Here is a 5,655-nt window from a genome sequence, read left to right as displayed (position 1 = left end):
AAAAATGTTGATTAAGTTACACCTATCTTTGCAGTTATAAAGTATCTCTAAATGAGTTAACCAACATACCACATGCCACATCATCTTATCACATATTTAAAAATAAATACAATCACACTCAATCAATTCTAATACCCATATATAAATCCAACCAAATTAAGAATTTATTGAGATGTTATTAGGTACAGTAGAATGTACTGAATTTTAAGTAAAATGCTAATGTGAAATTATTTATTGGATGGTGTAAAATATGAGTTTTACACCTCATCCTTACAAAATTTAATCTGTTTCTAAATAATTTCTCAATTAAAAGAAAGTTTGATCGATCTCTGTAAGCCTCAATTAGAGATTTTTTTTTCATTGTTTCCTCCCAAATAAAGGATAGGTACAGAGCAACGTGTCATAGTCAACAAAATGAAAATTATTTATTTTTTCATTAAATATATATATATATATATATCATATTGCATCAACTGATCAACGTTTCATTAAAAAAACAAGAAAAAAACAACTTCCAGATCGAGTGGTGCATTTATTGGATTGGGCCGCACGACCATGTCAAAATCGGATTGGATCTGTAAGCCTTAATTAGAGATTTTTTCATTGTTTCCTCCCAAATAAAGGATACGAACAATCCGTCAAAATCGTAATCTCGCCTGTCAAAATCCTAGTAAGACACTAAGACTGACATGTAGTCCTAATCCCAAGCCGTCAAAATCCCAGTAAAACTGACATGTAGTATTTAAGAAGATTATATGGAGAAGAGGTTGTAGAAGAAAAACAAAAATTCTTAAACCAAATATGTCACCAAACCCAAGTTCAGATAGTGCTGCACCCTCGTTAGAGGCTAGCGATCACCATCACAATGAAGAAGAAGAAACAAATAGAGGGTGTTGTAAGAATGTGTTGGATGTGGTAGAGGCCAAGACCCAGTTGTTGTTTTCCCTACCAATGATTCTCACCAATGTTTTCGCCTATTTAATAACTTTAATATCTGCCATGTTTGCCGGCCACCTTCGTAAGCTCGAGCTTGCCGGTGAAACTCTTGCAAACTCGTGGGCAGGTGTCACAGGCCTCGCTGTCATAACTCTTTCTATCATGTTCATGTCTTTTATTTATCTAGTTTTCCTACAGCAATGATTTTATAATTTTTACCTCTTCATTAAAATATTATTTTTTAATACTTTTTTATTATCAATCTCATCTCTTCCCCTCTCTCTCTTTCTCTGTGTATTTCTCTTTTTCCAAACAAAAACAACCATGAGTTAAAAAAAAATTTAAAACAAAAACTGATTACTAACTTAGCAATTTTAAACAAGTATAAGTTTTTTAATGAAATAGTAGACAAGTAACGTAGTCCACCAAACGAGAATATAATTTCTCCTCGGAGAGAGAGAGCACTAAAAAAATAATTAAGTAGTCCCTTGCTTCCGGCTTGCTCCAACAGAGACCACAATCCACAGCAACGTTATCTTTAGTGGGGAGAGCCTGTTTTGAATGGCCGACCAAATAAATAAAGGAGTGCTTGGGGATATATTTGTAAACCACATAATCTTACACCAGTTATTCTGAGGTTTGCCCAATCAAACAGCCTTCTTGTGAAGGATGAGGTTATTTTCAACAGCTTATTTTGCTTAGAATTTAAGCTAGGAAAATAAATAAAATAAAAAGTGAAATTTTAGAAAGTGTTAGCTCACTCCATGTTATCCAAGCATGCAATTTTGATGTCAAACAATTTATCTTGAATACATGCATACCAACTTTTCTGACCTGGATAGTGGCCATACCATTGTCCAATTGGTATGAAAGAAAACAATTTAGCTGACTATGTACTGGCACTGGCAGTGTCAAGTGTCATACATAAATTCTCATTAAATTTTCCAATTGTAATGTTAGTCAAGGATTTGATCTCCATTTCCCATTTTTTATATCAACAAATGGAGATTTTCTCCTACCCCAAGAGCCGTCAAGAGTTGTGACCTTCCAAATAGGAGATAGTATATCATGTTTCGGGTGTATATGTCCTCTCTCGCAGCAACAGCTGTTGGGTTTCACACAATTGTAGGACCCAGCTGCTATGAGAGAGATGACATATACACCCGAAACATAATATAATTTTTCCCCAAATAGAACCTAATGTTACAAATAGCCTCCATATGGACCACATAATGGTAGCCATGTTCTTGCAAAGACCCAACCAACACTCTTTTTGAGGAGGATTGATGTCAGACCAAGCAATCCTGGCAGCATAGGGTTTGTCAGTAGCTTGATTCTACAAGAATGAATTAATTACCTCTGCTCCATAAAGTTTTTCAAACAATGAAATGTTTGCCCAATTTGAGTACTGTATAGGACTGATGCCATCAACTAAAGGCCTACAATGTGCCACAGTTGGTTTTCCTTGAAATCAATGGCACTCTCAAGTCTTTAACTTCAGCTGACACCTCTGAGAAAGAGACCTCAAACTTACCCACATTAGTTGCCAAACCAAACAGTGCCTTGTACTCTACTAAAAACTGATTATTAGCCTCAATAGAATCTTTGTTAGTAGCATAAAAAATCACAAAACATAGGTGAAACAGATTCACTTTTGTTACTTTTATGATGGTACATGAAACCGTTCCATCCTGGTCTTTTTTAGCAATATGAAACTTGTGAAAACCGTTATAATCAGTACAAAGAGGTAGGGGGACAAAGGATCCTTTTGCCTCAACCTCTTTTCACTTCAAAATATCCAACTAAACCACCATTTAAAGCTATAGAGTATTTAGGAGTAGATATACTTGTTAGGATTCCTGGTGGAATGCCCAAGAAGATTTTGATAGAAATTCACTGCCATACTTGTTTTTCAGGTTCATGGTTAAGAAATATTGCTGCTTCAACGGTTTCGACCGAAATTGTTGTTGCCCACCTGAAACGAAACTGAACCAAACTGTGGTTTCAGTTGAAGGATAACTATTCAATGATAGTCCATAGTTGACTCTTACATTATAATTATTTGTTTTTTCATTCTAGATTAGGTTAAGTGGATCACTTGAGACACTTTGCGGGCAAGGATTTGGAGCAAAAGTATACAGACTGTTAGGGATATATCTACAAGCTTCTTGCATCATATCCTTCCTCTTCTCTATCATCATTGCCATTATCTGGTTCTATACAGAACCTATACTAATCTTACTTCATCAAGAAACTAAGATTGAAAAGATGGCCGCTCACTATATAAGGTTTCTCATTCCTGGATTATTTGCATATGGCTTCCTGCAAAACATCTTGAGGTTTCTTCCGACACAATCTATTTTGTCGCCATTGGTCATATCCACAGGTCTACCATTGGTTATTCATACTGGCATTGCATATGCTTTAGTACACTGGACATCTCTCAGTTTTGTGGGAGCTCCATTGGCAGCTTCAGTTTCATTATGGCTATCAGTCCTTATGTTGGCCATGTATGTGATTTGTACAAAGAAATTTGAGCATACATGGGGGGGATTTTCATTGGACTCATTCCAATACATTCTTCCAAGCTTGAAACTAGGTCTTCTCTCTGCAGCAATGGTATGGTAAGTGTGCTTTTAGTTCTATTGTGTCCCTTATTCTTAATGATTATGCTTTTTTTTTTTAATAATTAAAAAAAATACTGTGACATAGTTTATTTTGATATGAGAATATATTTTAGAATGACAAAATATGAGGCATTCTTGTTAAGATAGAGAATATGAACTAAACACTCACCAATGATTGATGTAGTGTTCTGAATTTCATAAAATTTTCTTTATATTAGTTATATAACATGGCCAAATGAAATTCCAAACTGATCTGAAATTAAATAGGCTAAAATAACCTGGTTCATACTGAAATTAGCATTATGACCAAAATTACTCCAGTACATAAATTGAACCCTAAGACATGGTATCATAAGCACAGTCATGACCTTATAACTTTCACAAGTCATCTAATTAGAAAATTTTGTCAGTTTGGAGTACTGGGCTTTCGAGATTCTGGTTCTCTTAGCGGGATTGTTGCAAAACTCAGAAACAACCACTTCATTGATTGCTATGTGGTAAGCTTCATGGTCATTTTCCCTCGCTGTATCAGTTATAGACTTGATATTTTTGCTTTAATAATTCTTTTTTGGATTAAAACTTCAACGTGAATACAGAAGCTATTGCTTACATGCTCTCATATGGTCTCAGTGCTGCTGCAAGGTTAGTTTGTATAATACCTTCGTTTTAAGTTGTCTTATTATTTTTAAGCTCTGCTTTTCCTTTTCCGTTGACAAAACTTAAAAGGAAAATTCCTTCAATCCACTACTTATGGCATGATTGAAATAGCCATCAACATGTACTTTTAATCACATGAATTTTTTATGGCATGATTGAAATAGCCATCAACATGTACGTTTAATCACATGAATTTTTTAATAGTCATGTGACTTGTTAAGAAGACTTAACAAGGCCTGTTATTAAGTACATGTCTAAAAGCCACATAATTTGTTGGGAGAGATTATTCAAACTAGTTTAGAGGAAAACTTTGTCTTTTCTCCGGTATGTTCCAAATATTGAAAATTTTTTACTTATTGTGACAGCACAAGAGTGTCAAATGAGTTGGGAGCAGGCCATCCCAACTAGGCAAAGAATGCCATAGGTGTGAGTCTAAAACTCTCTCTCCTTGTTAGGGTCACACTTGTTTTGGCTATTGCATTTGTTCACAATATATGGGCTAGTTTCTTCAGTGATAGCTCTGAAATCATTAGAGAATTTGCTTCAATGACTCCTCTGCTTGCAATTACAATATTCATTGATTCAGTGCAAGCTGTCATTTCAGGTCTGAATCATACAATTTTCTACAATATGCTCTATCTACCTCATCAGTACAAATTTACATTTTCAGTTTCAAGGCTAATGGTTTTGACACTGTAGGGGTGGCCAAAGAATATGGTTGGCAGCACTTGGCTATTTATGTTAACTTGGCGACCTTCTATATCATTGGTGTGCCAATTGCATGTGGCCTTGGATTTAAGACGAATCTACAAGCTAAGGTGAGCTTATATCATGATACTATGAACAAAGTATCTACACATCAGTTAAACATGTCTGCATAGACGTACAAAATTTGATTTTTCTTCTTCACAAATTTGAGAAACAATCAACTACAAAATTTTTGTAATGTTTCCTTTGTGTGCATTATGTTATACAGGGTTTGTGGATTGGCTTGACCTGTGGCCTCTCCGGCCAAGTTGTTGCCCTCTTTTTAATTACACTACGAACCAAATGGGCTAAACTAAGCCTCCCTGAGAAAGATAATAGAGAAAACCCAGTTTTGGTTTAATTGAATGACAAGATGTGGAAAAGAGATGAACAACATGGCCTGCTTGGGTGAACTAATAAATGACCAATGACACACATTATGTTGGACATGCATTTTGTAGTGACAAGTTTTAGCGTGAGGTCTGGCGAATATTTCACCATATTTGACAGAGACCTCGTAGAATTTAATATATCTTCACCGAATTTGGTGATAACCCCTATGAAGCAAGGGTGCGGGTGCAGATTCGAGTGGGAGACTTGGCAATTTTTAAAAAAATAGAGTACAGGTGCAGTAGGATGCAGTGATTAAAAAATTATTAAAAAAATTTTTATTTATATTTTCTATATA

At 35.1% G+C, this 5,655-nt stretch overlaps 1 pseudogene; it reads left to right on the top strand.

Annotated features, from left to right (window-relative positions):
* The first annotated feature begins 801 nt into the window (after positions 1-801).
* On the top strand, positions 802-5,328 carry LOC111992598 (protein DETOXIFICATION 19-like; annotated as a pseudogene).
* The last annotated feature ends 327 nt before the right edge of the window (positions 5,329-5,655 follow it).

The sequence above is a fragment of the Quercus suber genome, unplaced genomic scaffold (assembly GCF_002906115.3).
Source record: "Quercus suber isolate HL8 unplaced genomic scaffold, Cork oak 2.0 scaffold_471, whole genome shotgun sequence".
Taxonomy (NCBI): Eukaryota; Viridiplantae; Streptophyta; class Magnoliopsida; order Fagales; family Fagaceae; genus Quercus; species Quercus suber.
Note: the sequence above shows the minus strand (reverse complement) of the source record. Positions and strands in the feature narration are given on the sequence as shown.